Source organism: Oncorhynchus gorbuscha, unplaced genomic scaffold, assembly GCF_021184085.1.
Source record: "Oncorhynchus gorbuscha isolate QuinsamMale2020 ecotype Even-year unplaced genomic scaffold, OgorEven_v1.0 Un_scaffold_866, whole genome shotgun sequence".
Classification (NCBI taxonomy): Eukaryota; Metazoa; Chordata; class Actinopteri; order Salmoniformes; family Salmonidae; genus Oncorhynchus; species Oncorhynchus gorbuscha.
This window is the reverse complement of record NW_025745850.1, coordinates 211951-235751: the sequence shown is the minus strand read 5'-3', so window position 1 is coordinate 235751 and position 23801 is coordinate 211951. Positions and strand designations below refer to the sequence as shown.

Below are 23801 nucleotides of genomic sequence, written 5' to 3'. Positions count from 1 at the left end.
TGTCCCATCCTTAATGGTGCTGAACCCGCCGCGAGAAAAGAACCATCGATTCGAATGGATTTCAAAAGCACAGAGACAAGGGCCACATCAACCACTTCTCTCCGGTTTCGCTGCTCCTGTCGACCCAAAGGCATGACAACAACCGTTTTGGGGTGAATTAAAGCACGGTTATGTCGTTAAAATATGTGGATTACCCGCTTGTAAAGAGGATGCTCCGTGTGAGAGAAAATGACGGTAGGAGGCTAGGCTCTGTGGAAGCGAAGCCCAGGGCATGTTCGTGACATCCCTAAATGATCTTGTAGGCTTTTGTTGTGGGAATAGCCTCAACCTCATCAGACAGACCGTTGAATTGACAGACAACGAACGCAAACTACCGTGGAAACTACATTAGACCGAGGACATAACCTTTAAAGCATCCATCAGGATCGAGTATAGAGAAAGGACGATTTAAACAGGGCTCGACTGGTCAACGGGGTGGAGGGTGGCGGTTATATCAAGGACCACTGGCCACATAGCGACTGTTATCACAACATGTAATGGGACATTGTTGGTAGAAGGGCCGTAAAGAAACAAAGCTGTTGGATTAATGGAACCAGATAGGCTACAACACAGGATTGATAAAGGACAACGGGAGAGTAGGCTTGATAATAAGAATGAAAAGATCGCAATAGTATAGTCTTGTTCCCAAGATCCGGTTTGTGATGCCATTGGAATGAAATGGGAAGATGCTCAGCTATGTGCCTGCCCGTTTTCTCTAAGGTATATGAGACGTGTAAAGTCTATTTGTTTGATATGTAGTCAGGGTTTTCCTGTAACCCGAGCAATTACTTTAGTTACAGGCATAAGCGAGCTCCAAGGCTAGTGCACGAGAGGGTTATCTGACAAGGCTGAGAAATGATGTGTGGTGGTGGTGGTGGTGGTGCGCGCGCACCAACTCATTCGATTTATTCCGTCTGATTCGAGTTTAGAATTCAGAACCAAATTGAAAATAGCTGTTGAGAGAAAGAATGTCATTCAACCCAACTGGAAAATACACAACAGAGGAGACTCCTCTTTCTGATCATCCCCAACGAAATAACAGTAAGCTTTTCCTTTTCTCTTCATGTGCTCTGCACGTTTCTGAATAGAAATCTACATCTGTATCCTCCTATAGAAACAGACACATGTTGTTGTCTCTCGGGGTGGTTGTATGGTGCTGGGGATTGTTGAGCCGGAGACCGATGCTGCTCCGCCGCCAGGGCATGTCCAAAGGCCGCTGTTGCGTTTTGTTCAGTGACCTGAAGGTTTTCTTACTCAGACCGCCGGTCCCGGCTCCGCCACCGGTGATCATCCCCATGAACGGACAATACACGGACAGCAATGGGTCCGGCATCGGCATTGATGTTGCCATCGACAACAGCAACTCTGCAGCGAGTGCACCTTCACCAGAGGCGGAAGGTTATGCTACCCCTGGCCCACCGACAGGAGAGCCTCCTTCTGCCGGGACAAACGAGCCCAAAGCGACAGAGGAATGTCAGCATGCTACGGGACAGACTGGACCCCTGGACTATGGCAGCTCCGAGGAGGACTGCTCCAAAGAGAAGTGTGAGGAGAGATTCTCCCAGAACAGTCACACAGACAGTGGTGTTAGGACTCCCCAGTGCAGGATATGTTTCCAGGGTCCAGAACAGGTGAGTGGCCTTACAGGTAGACAATAGACTGTAGACATATAGGTAGACCTTTGGTCAGACATTGACTGTATATGACTAATTGTTGCTAACAAGGATGTTTTTCAAAGTGTTTCAAAAACAATGGAGCAGAAGGGCTGAAAAATTATCTCTCTCTCTTTCTTTCTCCTTCCCTCTCAACACTGTGCATGTTGTGGATCCCAAGCACCCAGGAGCAATTATATGCTTGAGAACAGAAATAATGATTTTCTAACTTACTCACTTCCCATGGCTATGTAAAAGGTAGGAGTACTAGAATTCACAGAGCAAGCCCTGTCTTAGAAGAGATAGGAACAGAACATAACAGAGGAAGCCCTGTCTTAGAAGAGATAGGAACAGAACATAACAGAGGAAGCCCTGTCTTAGAAGAGATAGGAACAGAACATAACAGAGGAAGCACTGTCTTAGAAGACATAGGAACAGAACATAACAGAGGAAGCCCTGTCTTAGAAGAGATAGGAACAGAACATAACAGAGGAAGCCCTGTCTTAGAAGAGATAGGAACAGAACATGACAGAGGAAGCCCTGTCTTAGAAGACATAGGAACAGAACATAACAGAGGAAGCCCTGTCTTAGAAGAGATAGGAACAGAACATGACAGAGGAAGCCCTGTCTTAGACAGAAGAGATAGGAACAGAACATGACAGAGGAAGCCCTGTCTTAGACAGAAGAGATAGGGACAGAACATGACAGAGGAAGCCCTGTCTTAGACAGAAGAGATAGGGACAGAACATGACAGAGGAAGCCCTGTCTTAGACAGAAGAGATAGGGACAGAACATGACAGATGAAGCCCTGTCTTAGACAGAAGAGATAGGGACAGAACATGACAGAGGAAGCCCTGTCTTAGACAGAAGAGATAGGGACAGAACATGACAGAGGAAGCCCTGTCTTAGACAGAAGAGATAGGGACAGAACATGACAGAGGAAGCCCTGTCTTAGACAGAAGAGATAGGGACAGAACATGACAGAGGAAGCCCTGTCTTTGACAGAAGAGATAGGGACAGAACATGACAGAGGAAGCCCTGTCTTAGACAGAAGAGATAGGGACATAACATGACAGAGGAAGCCCTGTCTTAGAAGAGATGGGAACAGAACATGACAGAGGAAGCCCTGTCTTAGAAGAGATAGGAACAGAACATGACAGAGGAAGCCCTGTCTTAGAAGAGATAGGAACAGAACATGACAGAGGAAGCCCTGTCGTAGAAGAGATAGGAACAGAACATGACAGAGGAAGCCCTGTCGTAGAAGAGATGGGAACAGAACATGACAGAGGAAGCCCTGTCTTAGAAGAGATAGGAACAGAACATGACAGAGGAAGCCCTGTCGTAGAAGAGATAGGAACAGAACATGACAGAGGAAGCCCTGTCTTAGAAGAGATAGGAACAGAACATGACAGAGGAAGCCCTGTCTTAGAAGAGATAGGAACAGAACATGACAGAGGAAGCCCTGTCTTAGAAGAGATAGGAACAGAACATGACAGAGGAAGCCCTGTCTTAGAAGAGATGGGAACAGAACATGACAGAGGAAGCCCTGTCTTAGACAGAAGAGATAGGAACAGAACATAACAGAGGAAGCCCTGACTTAGACAGAAGAGATAGGGACAGAACATGACAGAGGACGCTCTGTCTTAGACAGAAGAGATAGGGACAGAACATGACAGAGGAAGCCCTGTCTTAGACAGAAGAGATAGGGACAGAACATGACAGAGGAAGCCCTGTCTTAGACAGAAGAGATAGGGACATAACATGACAGAGGAAGCCCTGTCTTAGACAGAAGAGATAGGGACAGAACATGACAGAGGAAGATCTGGGGAAGTAGTGGATTCAAGTAACACAGGGTACATCTCAATAGTCTAAAGGGGATTCCTCTCCTAAAATCTCCAGTTCCAGGTGTTTGCTTTCCACCTGTCCTGGTCTATGATATCATCAGATGGAGCCAAGGAGAGGGAAAGGAAAGGACACCACTTTAGAATATTGAGATCCGGCCAGGGAGTGTAGCTAGGGCTACATTGCCTTGGATTACCTGACTCAGAAGAACTCCCATTTGCAAAGTATCCGGCCCACACAGACAATTCAGTGTGAAGGTGGGTTGATGATTGAATAGGTGCTGGTGCATCAGGGCCAACATGGTGAATGTACTGCACGTACCGTTCACATCCTGATCCTCTCACCTCTAAGGAAGTCAATGGGGTTGCTCCTCCTCCTCCTGCTGCTCCTCCTAATCCTCCTCCTCCTGCTCCTCCTCCTAATCCTCCTCCTCCCGCTCCTCCTCCTCCTAATCCTCCTCCCGCTCCTCCCGCTCCTCCTCCTCCTCCTCCCCCCTCCTCCTCCCTCCTCCTCCCCCCCCCTCCTCCCTCCTCCTCCTCCTCCTTCTCCTGCTCCTCCTCCCCCTCCTCCTCCTCCTGCTCCTCCTGCTCCTCCTCCCCCTCCTCCTCCTCCTGCTAATCCTGCTCCTCCTCCCAATCCTCCTCCTTCTCCTGCTCCCCCCCTCCTCCTCCTTCTCCTCCTCCTCCTCCTCCTCCTCCTGCTCCTGCTCCTCCTCCTCCTCCTCCTCCTCCTCCTCCTCCTCCTCCTCCTCCAATTTGTGGCCTTGTCCTGTGCATCAACTAGCCCAGGGGTATTCAACCCAGGGTCCGTGGTTTTGCAGGGGGTCCGTGAAAATATCTATATATTTTTTAAAGGGATTTACATTTTTAGCTCCCCTGCTCAGACTTTGCATGCATCAACCAATGGCTGGGTGCCACGTCATCGACAGTGCTGTAGGGCACGTGTTGCTGTAACATCTGATGCGATTAGCTGATAGTTAAATATCTATCCAGGCGTTGTTAGAGCCGGCATGCGTCAGCAACGCCTGGGCAGAGCAGCGTGGCCATAAGCTTTGAAAAAGCACCACGGATGCCGCTGGCTGCTGGTAAGCTTTCTTGACAGATTTTGGCCAACACATGGCTCACCTTTGTTTAACCAGCGAAACAGCTGCTATTAGCTATTCATGTTTGGAGTGACCTGCCTAGCTAATAGGTAGAGTTCCACTTCCTCTTCCTGTTATAATGTGGGAGGTCAAAATCATATAAAACCATCTACCAAACCTATTAATTTCAAAATGTTGATGACTGAACCTTGTCATTCACCTGATGATAAGACAAGTCGTGAACATATATCTTTTTTGCTAACATATGATGGAGGTCCCTGGTTCACCGGTTTGTCTGGGCGGAGGTCCCTGGTTCACCGGTTTGTCTGGGTGGGGGTCCATGGTTCACCGGTTTGTCTGGGTGGGGGTCCATGGTTCACCGGTTTGTCTGGGTGGAGGTTCCTGGTTCACCGGTTTGCTTGGGCGGGGGTCCCTGGTTCACCAGTTTGTTTGGGTGGAGGTCCATGGTTCACCGGTTTGTCTGGGCGGAGGTCCCTGGTTCACCAGTTTGTTTGGGTGGAGGTCCATGGTTCACCGGTTTGTCTGGGCGGAGGTCCCTGGTTCACCGGTTTGTCTGGGTGGAGGTCCCTGGTTCACCAGTTTGTTTGGGTGGAGGTCCATGGTTCACCGGTTTGTCTGGGCGGAGGTCCCTGGTTCACCGGTTTGCCTGGGCGGAGGTCCCTGGTTCACCGGTTTGTCTGGGCGGAGGTCCCTGGTTCACCGGTTTGTCTGGGTGGAGGTCCATGGTTCACCGGTTTGTCTGGGCGGAGGTCCCTGGTTCACCGGTTTGTCTGGGTGGAGGTCCCTGGTTCACCGGTTTGTCTGGGCGGAGGTCCCTGGTTCACCGGTTTGTCTGGGTGGAGGTCCATGGTTCACCGGTTTGTCTGGGTGGAGGTCCATGGTTCACCGGTTTGTCTGGGTGGAGGTCCATGGTTCACCGGTTTGTTTGGGCGGAGGTCCATGGTTCACCGGTTTGTCTGGGCGGAGGTCCCTGGTTCACCGGTTTGCCTGGGCGGAGGTCCCTGGTTCACCGGTTTGTCTGGGCGGAGGTCCCTGGTTCACCGGTTTGTCTGGGTGGAGGTCCATGGTTCACCGGTTTGTCTGGGCGGAGGTCCCTGGTTCACGGTTTGTCTGGGTGGAGGTCCCTGGTTCACCGGTTTGTCTGGGCGGAGGTCCCTGGTTCACCGGTTTGTCTGGGTGGAGGTCCATGGTTCACCGGTTTGTCTGGGTGGAGGTCCATGGTTCACCGGTTTGTCTGGGTGGAGGTCCATGGTTCACCGGTTTGTCTGGGTGGAGGTCCATGGTTCACCGGTTTGTCTGGGTGGAGGTCCATGGTTCACCGGTTTGCCTGGGTGGAGGTCCCTGGTTCACCGGTTTGCCTGGGTGGAGGTCCATGGTTCACCGGTTTGCCTGGGTGGAGGTCCCTGGTTCACCGGTTTGCCTGGGTGGAGGTCCCTGGTTCACCGGTTTGCCTGGGTGGAGGTCCATGGTTCACCGGTTTGCTTGGGTGGAGGTCCCTGGTTCACCGGTTTGCTTGGGTGGAGGTCCCTGGGTCGCCGGTTTGCTTGGGTGGAGGTCCCTGGGTCGCCGGTTTGCTTGGGTGGAGGTCCCTGGGTCGCCGGTTTGCTTGGGTGGAGGTCCCTGGGTCGCCGGTTTGCCTGGGCGGAGGTCCATGGTTCACCGGTTTGCTTGGGTGGAGGTCCCTGGGTCGCCGGTTTGCCTGGGCGGAGGTCCATGGTTCACCGGTTTGCTTGGACGGGGGTTCCTGGGTCGCCGGTTTGCCTGGGCGGGGGTCCATGGTTCACCGGTTTGCCCGGGCGGAGGTTCCTGGGTCGCCGGTTCGCCTGGGCGGGGGTCCATGGTTCACCGGTTTGCTTGGGTGGAGGTCCCTGGGTCGCCGGTTTACCTGGGCGGGGGTCCATGGTTCACCCCGGTTTGTCTGGGCGGGGTGCCTGGGTTGCCGGTTTGCCTGAGCGGGGGTCCATGGTTCACCTGTTTGTCTGGGCGGGGGTTCCTGGGTTGCCGGTTTGCTTGGGTGGAGGTCACTGGGTCGCCGGTTTGCCTGGGCGGGGGTCCATGGTTCACCGGTTTGTCTGGGTGGGGGTGCCTGGGTTGCCGGTTTGCCTGAGCGGGGGTCCATGGTTCACCGGTTTGCTTGGGTGGAGGTCCCTGGTTCGCCGGTTTGCTTGGGTGGAGGTCCCTGGTTCACCGGTTTGCCTGGGCGGGGGTCCATGGTTCACCGGTTTGCTTGGGTGGAGGTCCCTGGGTCGCCGGTTTGCCTGGGTGGAGGTCCATGGTTCACCGGTTTGCCCGGGCGGAGGTTCCTGGGTCGCCGGTTCGCCTGGGCGGGGGTCCATGGTTCACCGGTTTGCTTGGGTGGAGGTCCCTGGGTCGCCGGTTTGCCTGGGCGGGGGTCCATGGTTCACCGGTTTGTCTGGGCGGGGGTGCCTGGGTTGCCGGTTTGCCTGAGCGGGGGTCCATGGTTCACCTGTTTGTCTGGGCGGGGGTTCCTGGGTTGCCGGTTTGCCTGGGCGGGGGGTCTCTAGGTCGCCAGTTTGCCTGGGTGGGGGTCCCTGGTTCACCGGTTTGCTTGGGCGGGGGTTCCTGGGTCGCCGGTTTGTCTGGGCGGGGGTTCCTGGGTCACCGGTTTGCCTGGGTGGGGGGTCTCTGGGTCGCCAGTTTGCCTGGGCGGGGGTCCTTGCGTAACAAAGAGTTGAAGACCCCTGAATTTGCCCCATCTTCACCCAGTCTTTCACTGATGAAGACATATCCTCATGGTCTGTCTCTGTGTTGACATTTAGGGAGACACTAGTCTAGTGTCTGATGATGCCCGTTGGAGAACATTAGAGAGCATCTCTCTCCCTCTGCTCCAAATTACATCACATTATAGAACACTACTGCCTGGAGTGGTAGTTGCAGTAAGCCTGTCTCTGGGTGGCAGGCTGCTGAAAGCTGTTTGGCGCTGAGGATAAATGAATATGTGTCCCAAATGGCACCCTAGTTGCTATCTAATGCACTACTTTAGACCAGGGCCCATAAGGTGGCCCCTAGGGTGCCATTTGAGCTGCCTCCTCAGTATAAAGAGTGTGTTAAAGCTTTGGCTCAGTCTGGGAGCAGGAGGAGGAAATAAAACACATTCAGGAGAACCAGTGATGCTGTCGGTCAATCTGAAAGGTCTCCTATTCATTCATACTCTCTCCTCCCTCCTCTCTCTCTCATCCCTCCTCTCTCTCTCATCCCTCCTCTCTCTCATCCCTCCTCTCTCTCCTCCCCCCTCTCTCCTCCCTCCTCTCTCTCTCTCCTCCTCCCCCTCTCTCTCTCCCTCCCCCCTCTCTCTCCTCCCCTCCCCCTCTCTCTCCTCCTCCCCCTCTCCTCCCCACCCTCTCCCCCCTTTCTCCCTCTCCCCCTCTCTCCCTCTCTCCCCCTCTCTCCCCCTCTCTCTCCTCCCCACCCTCTCCCTCCTCCCCCTCTCTCCTCTCTCTCTCCTCCCTCCTCTCTCCTCCCTCCTCTCTCCCTCTCTCTCCTCCCCCTCTCTAGCTCCTCCCCTCTCTCTCTCTCTCCCCCTCTCTCTCTCTCCCCTCTATCTCTCCCCCTCTCTCTCCTCCCCCCTCTCTAGCTCCTCCCCTCTCTCTCTCTCCCCCTCTCTCTCTCTCCCCACTCTCCTCCCCCTCTCTAGCTCCTCCCCTCTCTCTCTCTCTCTCTCTCTCTCTCTCTCTCTCTCTCTCTCTCTCTCTCTCTCCTCCTCCCCCCCCTCTCTCTCTCCTCCTCACCCTCTCTCTCTCTCCTCCTCACCCTCTCTCTCTCCTCCCCCCTCCCCCCCTCTCTCCTCCTCCGCCTCTCTCCTCCTCCCCCTCTCTCTCTCTCCTCCTCACCCTCTCTCTCTCTCCTCCTCACCCTCTCTCTCTCCTCCCCCCTCCCCCCTCTCTCCTCCTCCGCCTCTCTCTGTCCTCCCCACCCTCTCCCCCCTCTCTCCCTCTCCCCCCTCTCTCCCTCTCTCCCCCTCTCTCCCCCTCTCTCTCCTCCCCACCCTCTCCCTCCTCTCTCTCCTCCCTCTCTCTCCTCCCCACCCTCTCCCTCTCTCTCCCCCTCTCTCTCTCCCTCTCTCTCCTCCTCCTCCCCCCTCTCTCACTCAGCCTAGTCTAATATGTTATTGAATGTAAACCCTATTTCAGACACTTGTTGAACCTACTCTGCTAGTCTGACTCCTGTCACAGACAGTACAGGACAGTTGGTTCCCCGGGCGGTTTAGGTTGAATTAGGTTGGATAACCAACGTACCAGTTCAGACCTCTTTTCAACTCACGTTGTTGTAGCCTAACTACCAGACAGCAGGCTGCACTGGGTACACATACATTTATCTGCCAGCCAGGATCAGCTTTTCTATGTCTTTATTGTGTGGTATCCACCTGTTTGTATTACATAGATAGTGTGAAATTGAGTCTAGATAATTGCCTGTCTTTCTCTGAAGAAAGGAACAGGAGAGATGTCATTATAGATGTTTGGCTTTAGAAAAGTGCTCTTCTGGGTGTTTGTGTTAACAACTGAAACATGAAAGCGAGAGAATGACATTCTTGAAAGGCTGTTTCCGCCCTCTCTGTGTCTCTCTGTGTGTCTCTCTGTGTGTCTCTCTGTGTCTCGCTCTGTGTCTCTGTGTGTCTCTCTGTGTGTCTCTCTGTGTGTCTCTCTGTGTGTCGCTCTGTGTCTCTCTGTGTCTCGCTCTGTGTCTCTCTGTGTCTCGCTCTGTGTCTCTCTGTGTGTCTCGCTCTGTGTCTCTCTGTGTCTCTCTGTGTGTCTCTCTGTGTCTCTCTGTGTGTCTCTGTGTGTCTCTCTGTGTGTCTCTCTGTGTCTCTCTGTGTCTCGCTCTGTGTCTCGCTCTGTGTCTCTCTGTGTGTCTCTCTGTGTCTCTCTGTGTCTCTCTGTGTGTCTCTGTGTGTCTCTCTGTGTGTCTCTCTGTGTGTCTCTCTGTGTCTCTCTGTGTCTCTCTGTGTCTCTCTGTGTGTCTCTCTGTGTCTGTCTTTGTCTCTCTGTGTGTCTCTCTCTGTGTCTCGCTCTGTGTCTCTCTCTGTGTGTCTCTCTGTGTGTCTCTCTCTCTGTGTCTCTGTGTCTCTCTCTCTCTGTGTCTCGCTCTGTGTCTCTCTCTGTGTCTCTCTCTGTGTCTCTCCCTGTGTCTCTCCCTGTGTCTCTCTCCCTGTGTCTCTCTCCCTGTGTCTCTCTCCCTGTGTCTCTCTCTCCCTGTGTCTCTCTCTCTGTGTCTCTCTCTCCCTGTGTCTCTCTCCCTGTGTCTCTCTCTCCCTGTGTCTCTCTCCCTGTGTCTCCATGTGTCTCCCTGTGTCTCTCTCTCTCTGTGTCTCGCTCTGTGTCTCTCTCTGTGTCTCCCTGTGTCTCCCTGTGTCTCTCTCTCTGTGTCTCTCTCTCCCTGTGTCTCTCTCCCTGTGTCTCTCTCCCTGTGTGTCTCTCCCTGTGGCCTGGTCATGATAACCATGGTAACTGTGAGATGTCTGGAACCAGAGAGGATGTGGCCTGGTCATGATAACCATGGTAACTGTGAGATGTCTGGAACCAGAGAGGATGTGGCCTGGTCATGATAACCATGGTAACTGTGAGATGTCTGGAACCAGAGAGGATGTGGCCTGGTCATGATAACCATGGTAACTGTGAGATGTCTGGAACCAGAGAGGATGTGGCCTGGTCATGATAACCATGGTAACTGTGAGATGTCTGGAACCAGAGAGGATGTGGCCTGGTCATGATAACCATGGTAACTGTGAGATGTCTGGAACCAGAGAGGATGTGGCCTGGTCATGATAACCATGGTAACTGTGAGATGTCTGGAACCAGAGAGGATGTGGCCTGGTCATGATAACCATGGTAACTGTGAGATGTCTGGAACCAGAGAGGATGTGGCCTGGTCATGATAACCATGGTAACTGTGAGATGTCTGGAACCAGAGAGGATGTGGCCTGGTCATGATAACCATGGTAACTGTGAGATGTCTGGAACCAGAGAGGATGTGGCCTGGTCATGATAACCATGGTAACTGTGAGATGTCTGGAACCAGAGAGGATGTGGCCTGGTCATGATAACCATGGTAACTGTGAAATGTCTGGAACCAGAGAGGATGTGGCCTGGTCATGATAACCATGGTAACTGTGAGATGTCTGGAACCAGAGAGGATGTGGCCTGGTCATGATAACCATGGTAACTGTGAGATGTCTGGAACCAGAGAGGATGTGGCCTGGTCATGATAACCATGGTAACTGTGAGATGTCTGGAACCAGAGAGGATGTGGCCTGGTCATGATAACCATGGTAACTGTGAGATGTCTGGAACCAGAGAGGATGTGGCCTGGTCATGATAACCATGGTAACTGTGAGATGTCTGGAACCAGAGAGGATGTGGCCTGGTCATGATAACCATGGTAACTGTGAGATGTCTGGAACCAGAGAGGATGTGGCCTGGTCATGATAACCATGGTAACTGTGAGATGTCTGGAACCAGAGAGGATGTGGCCTGGTCATGATAACCATGGTAACTGTGAGATGTCTGGAACCAGAGAGGATGTGGCCTGGTCATGATAACCATGGTAACTGTGAGATGTCTGGAACCAGAGAGGATGTGGCCTGGTCATGATAACCATGGTAACTGTGAGATGTCTGGAACCAGAGAGGATGTGGCCTGGTCATGATAACCATGGTAACTGTGAGATGTCTGGAACCAGAGAGGATGTGGCCTGGTCATGATAACCATGGTAACTGTGAGATGTCTGGAACCAGAGAGGATGTGGCCTGGTCATGATAACCATGGTAACTGTGAGATGTCTGGAACCAGAGAGGATGTGGCCTAGTCATGATAACCATGGTAACTGTGAGATGTCTGGAACCAGAGAGGATGTGGCCTGGTCATGATAACCATGGTAACTGTGAGATGTCTGGAACCAGAGAGGATGTGGCCTGGTCATGATAACCATGGTAACTGTGAGATGTCTGGAACCAGAGAGGATGTGGCCTGGTCATGATAACCATGGTAACTGTGAGATGTCTGGAACCAGAGAGGATGTGGCCTGGTCATGATAACCATGGTAACTGTGAGATGTCTGGAACCAGAGAGGATGTGGCCTGGTCATGATAACCATGGTAACTGTGAGATGTCTGGAACCAGAGAGGATGTGGCCTGGTCATGATAACCATGGTAACTGTGAGATGTCTGGAACCAGAGAGGATGTGGCCTGGTCATGATAACCATGGTAGCTGTGAGATGTCTGGAACCAGAGGATGTGGCCTGGTCATGATAACCATGGTAACTGTGAGATGTCTGGAACCAGAGAGGATGTGGCCTGGTCATGATAACCATGGTAACTGTGAGATGTCTGGAACCAGATGGAGGATGTGGAACCTGGTCATGATAACCATGGTAACTGTGAGATGTCTGGAACCAGAGAGGATGTGGCCTGGTCATGATAACCATGGTAACTGTGAGATGTCTGGAACCAGAGAGGATGTGGCCTGGTCATGATAACCATGGTAACTGTGAGATGTCTGGAACCAGAGAGGATGTGGCCTGGTCATGATAACCATGGTAACTGTGAGATGTCTGGAACCAGAGAGGATGTGGCCTGGTCATGATAACCATGGTAACTGTGAGATGTCTGGAACCAGGAGGATGTGGCCTGGTCATGATAACCATGGTAACTGTGAGATGTCTGGAACCAGAGAGGATGTGGCCTGGTCATGATAACCATGGTAACTGTGAGATGTCTGGAACCAGAGAGGATGTGGCCTGGTCATGATAACCATGGTAACTGTGAGATGTCTGGAACCAGAGAGGATGTGGCCTGGTCATGATAACCATGGTAACTGTGAGATGTCTGGAACCAGAGAGGATGTGGCCTGGTCATGATAACCATGGTAACTGTGAGATGTCTGGAACCAGAGAGGATGTGGCCTGGTCATGATAACCATGGTAACTGTGAGATGTCTGGAACCAGAGAGGTTGTGGCCTGGTCATGATAACCATGGTAACTGTGAGATGTCTGGAACCAGAGAGGATGTGGCCTGGTCATGATAACCATGGTAACTGTGAGATGTCTGGAACCAGAGAGGATGTGGCCTGGTCATGATAACCATGGTAACTGTGAGATGTCTGGAACCAGAGAGGATGTGGCCTGGTCATGATAACCATGGTAACTGTGAGATGTCTGGAACCAGAGAGGATGTGGCCTGGTCATGATAACCATGGTAACTGTGAGATGTCTGGAACCAGAGAGGATGTGGCCTGGTCATGATAACCATGGTAGCTGTGAGATGTCTGGAACCAGAGAGGATGTGGCCTGGTCATGATAACCATGGTAGCTGTGAGATGTCTGGAACCAGAGAGGATGTGGCCTGGTCATGATAACCATGGTAGCTGTGAGATGTCTGGAACCAGAGAGGATGTGGCCTGGTCATGATAACCATGGTAGCTGTGAGATGTCTGGAACCAGAGAGGATGTGGCCTGGTCATGATAACCATGGTAACTGTGAGATGTCTGGAACCAGCGAGGATGTGGCCTGGTCATGATAACCATGGTAACTGTGAGATGTCTGGAACCAGAGAGGATGTGGCCTGGTCATGATAACCATGGTAACTGTGAGATGTCTGGAACCAGAGAGGATGTGGCCTGGTCATGATAACCATGGTAACTGTGAAATGTCTGGAACCAGAGAGGATGTGGCCTGGTCATGATAACCATGGTAACTGTGAGATGTCTGGAACCAGAGAGGATGTGGCCTGGTCATGATAACCATGGTAACTGTGAGATGTCTGGAACCAGAGAGGTTGTGGCCTGGTCATGATAACCATGGTAACTGTGAAATGTCTGGAACCAGAGAGGATGTGGCCTGGTCATGATAACCATGGTAACTGTGAGATGTTTGGAACCAGAGAGGATGTGGCCTGGTCATGATAACCATGGTAACTGTGAGATGTCTGGAACCAGAGAGGATGTGGCCTGGTCATGATAACCATGGTAACTGTGAGATGTCTGGAACCAGAGAGGATGTGGCCTGGTCATGATAACCATGGTAACTGTGAGATGTCTGGAACCAGAGAGGATGTGGCCTGGTCATGATAACCATGGTAACTGTGAGATATCTGGAACCAGAGAGGATGTGGCCTGGTCATGATAACCATGGTAACTGTGAGATGTCTGGAACCAGGGAGGATGTGGCCTGGTCATGATAACCATGGTAACTGTGAGATGTCTGGAACCAGAGAGGATGTGGCCTGGTCATGATAACCATGGTAACTGTGAGATGTCTGGAACCAGGGAGGATGTGGCCTGGTCATGATAACCATGGTAACTGTGAGATGTCTGGAACCAGAGAGGATGTGGCCTGGTCATGATAACCATGGTAACTGTGAGATGTCTGGAACCAGAGAGGATGTGGCCTGGTCATGATAACCATGGTAACTGTGAGATGTCTGGAACCAGAGAGGATGTGGCCTGGTCATGATAACCATGGTAACTGTGAGATGTTTGGAACCAGAGAGGATGTGGCCTGGTCATGATAACCATGGTAACTGTGAGATGTCTGGAACCAGAGAGGATGTGGCCTGGTCATGGTAACCATGGTAACTGTGAGATGTCTGGAACCAGAGAGGATGTGGCCTGGTCATGATAACCATGGTAACTGTGAGATGTCTGGAACCAGAGAGGATGTGGCCTGGTCATGATAACCATGGTAACTGTGAGATGTCTGGAACCAGAGAGGATGTGGCCTGGTCATGATAACCATGGTAACTGTGAGATGTCTGGAACCAGGGAGGATGTGGCCTGGTCATGATAACCATGGTAACTGTGAGATGTCTGGAACCAGAGAGGATGTGGCCTGGTCATGATAACCATGGTAACTGTGAGATGTCTGGAACCAGAGAGGATATGGCCTGGTCATGATAACCATGGTAACTGTGAGATGTCTGGAACCAGAGAGGATATGGCCTGGTCATGATAACCATGGTAGCTGTGAGATGTCTGGAACCAGAGAGGATGTGGCCTGGTCATGATAACCATGGTAACTGTGAGATGTCTGGAACCAGAGAGGATGTGGCCTGGTCATGATAACCATGGTAGCTGTGAGATGTCTGGAACCAGAATAAATATATTATATTGGTAATGCTGATGATAAAAATACGCTTTTTAATGAGTGTCACACACTAACGTGTCATCTCACTCTCTCTCACTTTCTCTCACTGAGCTGATAAATCTCTATCACTCTCTCTGAGAGGATTATAAATGACAAGTTCACGGTAGAACACACTGATGTGAGAATCACACTCGCTCACACACACGCACTACACACACAAACTTTCACACATAACAAGATACGAGCGTTAAGGATTCATCTCTGCGGAGGTCTCTGTTCAAACAGATTACATGAGCTTTGGGAGGTAAGGAAGCAGAAACCTCAGCCCTGTCTATCTGTCTGGAGGAAACACGCTGTAGAATCCACACTGTGACAGATACAGAGTCAGTGGGGACATGTAGGTACAGAACTGAAGGGCACGTTACTGGTAACTCTAGAGACAAGGCTCCAGATCGACCATTCTCCAGAGCTGTGGGTGCACAGGACATGTAGGTACAGAACTGAAGGGCACGTTACTGGTAACTCTAGAGACAAGGCTCCAGATCGACCATTCTCCAGAGCTGTGGGTGCACAGGACATGTAGGTACAGAACTGAAGGGCACGTTACTGGTAACTCTAGAGACAAGGCTCCAGATCGACCATTCTCCAGAGCTGTGGGTGCACAGGACATGTAGGTACAGAACTGAAGGGCACATTACTGGTAACTCTAGAGACAAGGCTCCAGATCGACCATTCTCCAGAGCTGTGGGTGCACAGGACATGTAGGTACAGAACTGAAGGGCACGTTACTGGTAACTCTAGAGACAAGGCTCCAGATCGACCATTCTCCAGATCTGTGGGTGCACAGGACATGTAGGTACAGAACTGAAGGGCACGTTACTGGTAACTCTAGAGACAAGGCTCCATCCAGATCGACCGTTCTCCAGAGCTGTGGGTGCATAGGACATGGCTCCTCATTCCCTACATTGTGCACTACTCCTGCTCTGGCTAAAAGTGATGCATTATATAGAGAATATGGTGCCAGATTAACCCTGTGGCAGCACCAATTATGTATATAAACCCTGGACTGCTGATGCTATGTATTGGCCAATGAGAGGCTTTGAAGCCATGTGTCGGCCATATTGGTGCTCCCAGTAGGAACAGTCCATAAGAATGAATGGAATTCTACAGTATTTCAATTAAATGTTCAAGGACAAAATGACATGTATAAAAATATTTTTTGTTTTAGTGTGGACAGTAACATTAGTAATGTAACAAATATATACTTTAAGGAAAATGTTTTTATATATATGTTTATCTCACATAATATCATTTAAAAGTCTGCATTAAGGCTGTGATAGAATAAATATAGCTAAAAGTAATGGAGACATTAATACATGCATTTCTTTAGCTTACAAAATATTTTTGACACCGGTGTCGGAGTGTCGAGATGGAGGGGCGATGGCTTCAATACAGCGCCCCCTATCAGTCATCCAGCGTATATGTAAATCATCGGTCAGCATCCTGGCCGACACTCAGCTGGCTCACTGTAAGACAAAACCAATAGCAGCATTTTCCTTTGTGTCCCACAGGGGGAGCTGCTGAGCCCGTGTCGCTGCAGTGGGTCTGTCCGCTGCACCCATGAGCCCTGCCTCATCAAGTGGATCAGTGAGAGGGGCTCCTGGAGCTGTGAGCTCTGCTACTACAAGTACCACGTGGTAGCCATCAGCACCAATAACCCGCTCCAGGTAGGGACAGCTGTGAGCTCTGCTACTACAAGTACCACGTGGTAGCCATCAGCACCAATAACCCGCTCCAGGTAGGGACAGCTGTGATGGGACTCGCCTGCTCTTAGACTTGAGTCAGGGGGAGGGTTTTAGAGGATGAAGAGGAGAGCTCTAATTGGGTGTATATCACACAGCACTGCAGAGCGAGAGGGTTAATACTAGTGTATAGTGTGTATGAATAGTGTGGGATGATGATGTACTCTCTCTTCCTCCCTCTCTCTCCCCTTCCCTCCTTCTTTCCCCGTCCCTCCTCCTCCCTCTCTCTCTCTCTTCCTCTCTCCCCCTCCCTCTCTCTGTCCCCCCTCCCTCCTTCTCTCCCCCTCCCTCTCCCTCTCCCTCCTCTCCTCCTCTCTCGCCCTCCCCCCAGTGGCAGGCCATCTCTCTGACAGTGATAGAGAAGGTCCAGATAGCAGCGGCCGTGCTGGGCAGCCTGTTCCTCATGTCCTCCATCTCCTGGCTGGTGTGGTCGTCCCTCAGCCCCTCGGCCAAGTGGCAGCGCCAGGACCTGCTCTTCCAGATCTGCTACGCCATGTACGGATTCATGGACCTCGTCTGCATCGGTGAGGCCGGCACACAGAGGAACTCCTCCTCCTCCTCCTCTTCTTCTTCCTTGGTTGATTTATTGGGGGGAAAAGATAGACAACCCAGGGGATTCTACTTGTTTGCAACGTGGTCCCCTATGGAATACACCTCCCTCCTCCTTCATTCCCTCTTCTCCAATCAGGACACTTGAGGTGGGACATATATGACTCCCCAGACAGAGCTCTGGAGGACTCACTGTGTGATTAACCAACACTACCAACATGTTGGATTCAGGATGTATTCATGTGTAACTGACACCCTCCCCTCTTCTTCTCTCTCGTTAAAGCGCTGATCGTCCATGAAGGCCCCTCAGTGTTCAGGATCTTTAACCGCTGGCAGGCAGTGAACCAGCAGTGGAAGGTGCTGAACTACGACAAGATCAAAGACACTGAGGACCACCAGAGATCCAGGCTGGCCCAGGCACCTGGCCCTGCCCAACCCCAGGACGAGTGCTCCTACCGGGGCAGAGCCGGGGGATGACATGGTCTCCCCCTCCACCTCCTCCCTCATGGCCGCGGTGGCCGCCTCCGCGCCTGGCTACACCGGGGCCACAGCCGCAACCGCCAGCCTGACGACGGTGACGACGCAGGACTCAATGTCGGAGCAGGGGCCACCATCCCTGCCAGACCACCACTGTGCGTACAACATCCTCCACCTGCTCACCCAGCACCTCTGGACAACGCAGCAGGAGCCCCACCCCACTCAAGTCCATCCCCAGCCTCCGCAGCCCAGCAACAGCAGCCGGGAGCTGGTCATGAGAGTCACTACGGTCTGAGGCTTCAACTGAGGCCTAACTTTGTTATGTTACAACAACCAACATAAGAGAGAGAGGGGTGTGTGGCCTCTTTTTGGGAGTTTGAATGGAGGATTGGGAGACGTTGCTGCTGCTTCACAGAGACTTACATGAAGTTACTCAATGCTGCCTGGGACAGAAAGATGAAGGAGCGAGGGGGAGAGTGTGGGTAAGGGAGAGAGTGTGGGTGAGGGAGAGAGTGTGGGTGAGGGAGAGAGTGTGGGTGAGGGGTAGAGTGTGGGTGAGAGGTAGAGTGTGGGTGAGGGGTAGAGTGTGGGTGAGGGGAGAGTGTGGGTGAGGGGAGAGTGTGGGTGAGGGGGAGTGTGGGTGAGGGGGAGTGTGGGTGGGGGGAGAGTGTGGGTGAGGGGAGTGTGGGTGAGGGGTAGAGTGTGGGTGAGGGGTAGAGTGTGGGTGAGGGTAGAGTGTGGGTGAGGGGTAGAGTGTGGGTGAGTGGGGAGTGTGGGTGAGGGAGAGAGTGTGGGTGAGGGTTAGAGTGTGGGTGAGGGTTAGAGTGTGGTTGAAGGTTAGAGTGTGGGTGAGGGGTAGAGTGTGGGTGAGGGGGAGTGTGAGTGAGGATGGACAGGGGGTGAGGATGGACAGGGGGTGAGGATGGAGAGGGCAAGAGAGAGGGAGAGATCTGCCAGTTTCCTGTGTTTTGACAGCCTTGATGTAATAAAACGAGATTTCCAGATCTGTGTGTGGTGGTCTGATGTAGCAGGAAGGATGTGTGAGGCAGAGCCATTTCTCTCATATATATATATATATATATATATATATATATATATATATATATATAAATAACTCTGCTTACAGGGAGCTGTGATAGTAGATCACATCAGATCAGTGTCGTCTATGTAGCCTGGAGCAACACTCCTGTCAGGAAGCTGCAGTCCTCACAGTCAGGATAAATAGACCTTTCTCATTACTATGATGACAGACAGGAGCACAGTTCAGAACAGTGACAGTCCATAACACTAATACCTTCTTACATTAGCTGTTCACAATGACAATTCAGTCTGAATCACAAATGGCACCCTATTCCCGACATAGTGCACTACTTTAGACCAGAACCTGATGGGCCCTGGTCAAAACTAGTGGACTGCACAGGGAATAGGTTGCTATTTGGGATGCAGACAAGTTTCAATACAAAACAAGCCGTGAAGAGCTTGAATAGTACGCCACTGACCCGAGGTTAGTTTGGAGTGGCCTACAGTATGTGGTAACGCATTAACAGTTGAATTATTCATATTGGAATAGGATTCCTTCCTGTCAACTCTGAGACATGGCAGAGGCATAACAGACAGCTTTACATCTTCCCAGAGTCATTTATTAACAGCTTTACATCTTCCCAGAGTCATTTATTAACAGCTTTACATCTTCCCAGAGTCATTTATTAACAGCTTTACATCTTCCCAGAGTCATTTATTAACAGCTTTACATCTTCCCAGAGTCATTTATTAACAGCTTTACATCTTCCCAGAGTCATTTATTAACAGCTTTACATCTTCCCAGAGTCATTTATTAACAGCTTTACATCTTCCCAGAGTCATTTATTAACAGCTTTACATCTTCCCAGAGTCATTTATTAACAGCTTTACATCTTCCCAGAGTCAATTATAAACAGCTTTACATCTTCCCAGAGTCATTTATAAACAGCTTTACATCTTCCCAGAGTCAATTATAAACAGCTTTACATCTTCCCAGAGTCATTTATTAACAGCTTTACATCTTCCCAGAGTCATTTATTAACAGCTTTACGTCTTCCCAGAGTCATTTATTAACAGCTTTACATCTTCCCAGAGTCATTTATTAACAGCTTTACATCTTCCCAGAGTCATTTATAAACAGCTTTACATCTTCCCAGAGTCATTTATAAACAGCTTTACATCTTCCCAGAGTCAATTATAAACAGCTTTACATCTTCCCAGAGTCATTTATTAACAGCTTTACATCTTCCCAGAATCATTTATTAACAGCTTTACGTCTTCCCAGAGTCATTTATAAACAGCTTTACATCTTCCCAGAATCATTTATTAACAGCTTTACGTCTTCCCAGAGTCATTTATAAACAGCTTTACGTCTTCCCAGAGTCATTTATAAACAGCTTTACGTCTTCCCAGAGTCATTTATAAACAGCTTTACGTCTTCCCAGAGTCATTTATAAACAGCTTTAAGTCTTCCCAGAGTCATTTATAAACAGCTTTACATCTTCCCAGAGTCATTTATAAACAGCTTCACATCTTCCCAGAGTCATTTATTAACAGCTTTACATCTTCCCAGAGTCATTTATTAACAGCTTTACATCTTCCCAGAGTGATTTATTAACAGCTTTACATCTTCCCAGAGTGATTTATTAACAGCTTTACATCTTCCCAGAGTGATTTATTAACAGCTTTACATCTTTGATTTATTAACAGCTTTACATCTTCCCAGAGTCATTTATTAACAGCTTTACGTCTTTAGTCATTTATAAACAGCTTTACGTCTTCCCAGAGTCATTTATCTTTACGTCTTCCCAGAGTCATTTATAAACAGCTTTACGTCTTCCCAGAGTCATTTATAAACAGCTTTAAGTCTTCCCAGAGTCATTTATAAACAGCTTTACATCTTCCCAGAGTCATTTATAAACAATCTTCCCAGAGTCATTTATTACATCTTCCCAGAGTCATTTATTAACAGCTTTACATCTTCCCAGAGTGATTTATTAACAGCTTTACATCTTCCCAGAGTGATTTATTAACAGCTTTACATCTTCCCAGAGTGATTTATTAACAGCTTTACATCTTCCCAGAGTGATTTATTAACAGCTTTACATCTTCCCAGAGTCATTTATTAACAGCTTTACATCTTCCCAGAGTCATTTATAAACAGCTTTACATCTTCCCAGAGTCATTTATTAACAGCTTTACATATTCCCAGAGTCATTTATAAACAGCTTTACATCTTCCCAGAGTCATTTATAAACAGCTTTACATCTTCCCAGAGTCATTTAATTATAAACAGCTTTACATCTTCCCAGAGTCATTTATAAAGAGCTTTACATCTTCCCAGAGTCATTTATAAACAGCTTTACGTCTTCCCAGAGTCATTTATAAACAGCTTTACATCTTCCCAGAGTCATTTATAAACAGCTTTACATCTTCCCAGAGTCATTTAAACAGCTTTACATCTTCCCAGAGTCATTTATAAACAGCTTTACATCAGCAAGTAGCCTGAGTGAAAACTGAAGAGTAGCAAGTAGCCTGAGTGTTGTTGGAGTGAAAACTGAAGAGCAGCAGAGGGTGTTGTTGGAGTGAAAACTGAAGAGCAGCAGAGGGTGTTGTTGGAGTGAAAACTGAAGAGCAGCAGAGGGTGTTGTTGGAGTGAAAACTGAAGAGCAGCAGAGGGTGTTGTTGGAGTGAAAACTGAAGAGCAGCAGAGGGTGTTGTTAGGGTGTAAACTGAAGAGCAGCGGAGGGTGTTGTTAGGGTGTAAACTGAAGAGCAGCAGAGGGTGTTGTTAGGGTGTAAACTGAAGAGCAGCGGAGGGTGTTGTTAGGGTGTAAACTGAAGAGCAGCAGGTGGTGTTGTTGGAGTGAAAACTGAAGAGCAGCAGAGGGTGTTGTTGGGGTGTAAACTGAAGAGCAGCAGAGGGTGTTGTTAGGGTGTAAACTGAAGAGTAGCAGAGGGTGTTAGGGTGTAAACTGAAGAGTAGCAGAGGGTGTTGTTAGGGTGTAAACTGAAGAGCAGCAGAGGGTGTTGTTGGAGTGAAAACTGAAGAGCAGCAGAGGGTGTTGTTTGGATGTAAACTGAAGAGCAGCAGAGGGTGTTGTTGGAGTGAAAACTGAAGAGCAGCAGGTGGTGTTGTTGGAGTGAAAACTGAAGAGCAGCAGGTGGTGTTGTTGGAGTGAAAACTGAAGAGCAGCAGAGGGTGTTGTTTGAATGGAACATAACGAGTGAAGAGACTGATTTTCAGATGCTTCATGATGTTTTGGTTCTGAGTGAAGTACCTCAAATCAAAACAGTGTGCATCTGGTAACCATGACGATGACCCCCCAGCACCTACCTGACCCCTGAGTTAAGCCAACCAGTGCTCTGTGAAAAGGACACCACATGCCTTCAGTCACTGAATACATTGTTCCATGGGGACATATTTTGTTTATGATTAGTATAAATATGTTAAAGAAAACTGTTGATATGTAAAACAATGAATTTTATTCTGTGGTTCAGCTTGGGTACATCTGAGTCAGACCGTGTCGTTCAACATCGTTCCAATCATCTCTCTTTAATTACAAAATGAGCTCCGAACAACAAGTAGAAACAGATCATGATTTAGAGGTGTAGGTCTACATTCCTTAAAGCCTGGCGTCTCATTCAGAGCTCTGCTGTACTGCGAGTCCTGATCTTTGAACTTCGACACCAAGCAGCCAATCTACTCCTTATATGGTGGACTATTTTGGGCCAGGGCCGTCTCAAGCTGTTCTGCCTTCAACAGGAGGTCATCAGTAGCCTGAGTCCCAGATCTGTTTAGTCAACTACACATGATGCCTATAGGAGTTGGCTTTACAGCACAAAACAGATCTGGGACTCAGGCTATCAGGAATCAGATAGAATACACATTCTACACTCTAAAGACATCAAGTCTCTACAGGCGATATATAATAGGTAGGCTTTCCTCTAGAGGAACCCCTGGGTAATAATGATGTCACAGTGTGTGGGGAGAGATCGATATGTCCAGCCCCTCTACCAGTCCCCACAGTACGTCCAACCCCTCTACCAGTCCCTACAGTACGTCCAACCCCTCTACCAGTCCCCACAGTACGTCCAACCCCTCTACCAGTCCCCACAGTACGTCCAGTCCCTCTACCAGTCCCCACAGTACGTCCAGTCCCTCTACCAGTCCCCACAGTACGTCCAACCCCTCTACCAGTCCCCACAGTACGTCCAGCCCCTCTACCAGTCCCCACAGTACGTCCAGCCCCTCTACCAGTCCCCACAGTACGTCCAGCCCCTCTACCAGTCCCCACAGTATGTCCAACCCCTCTACCAGTCCCTATAGTATGTCCAACCCCTCTACCAGTCCCTACAGTACGTCCAACCCCTCTACCAGTCCCCACAGTATGTCCAACCCCTCTACCAGTCCCTATAGTATGTCCAACCCCTCTACCAGTCCCTACAGTACGTCCAACCCCTCTACCAGTCCCCACAGTACGTCCAGCCCCTCTACCAGTCCCTACAGTACGGCCAACCCCTCTACCAGTCCCTACAGTACGTCCAGCCCCTCTACCAGTCCCCACAGTACGTCCAACCCCTCTACCAGTCCCTACAGTATGTCCAACCCCTCTACCAGTCCCTACAGTACGTCCAACCCCTCTACCAGTCCCTACAGTACGTCCAACCCCTCTACCAGTCCCAACAGTATTTAAAGAGTAACTTTCAAGACAGAAAACAGGATGTTTTAGGCTTAGTTATAGTGAAACACATCAATCCTGGTCTTCATTTTGACAGTTTGTTGCAAAAGTGATATATTCAGGTCTTTTAGTTTTAAATTTAGCTCCTTGTCCCTAGTGGTTCAACTCTATCATTGACATGGTGATGTAGAGGCGCCCCTACGTCATCAAAGGGAGGGGTTCAGTATGAAATCCACTCCCTTCTAGATGCAGGTTGTGGAGTGGACCAATATATTTAGCATGATGCTTCCTTGAATACTGACGCTACACAACATACAAAAGGCAGTGAAGGCACATACCCGCACATGACCAAATTCAACGTTTTAGCTTACAGTTTCATACACATCAACCTGGTATAGCAAGAAAACATACAAATGATACGTATGTACAGTTGAAGTCGGATGTTTACATACAATTAGGTTGGAGTCATTAAAACTCGTTTTTCAACCACTCCACAAATGTCTTGTTAACAAACTATAGTTTTGGCAAGTAGGTTAGG

The 23801-nt window shown here is 49.9% G+C and overlaps 1 pseudogene; it reads left to right on the top strand.

The window, feature by feature from the left end:
• LOC124020619 lies at positions 1–18022 on the top strand (annotated as a pseudogene).
• Positions 18023–23801: the final 5779 nt, after the last annotated feature.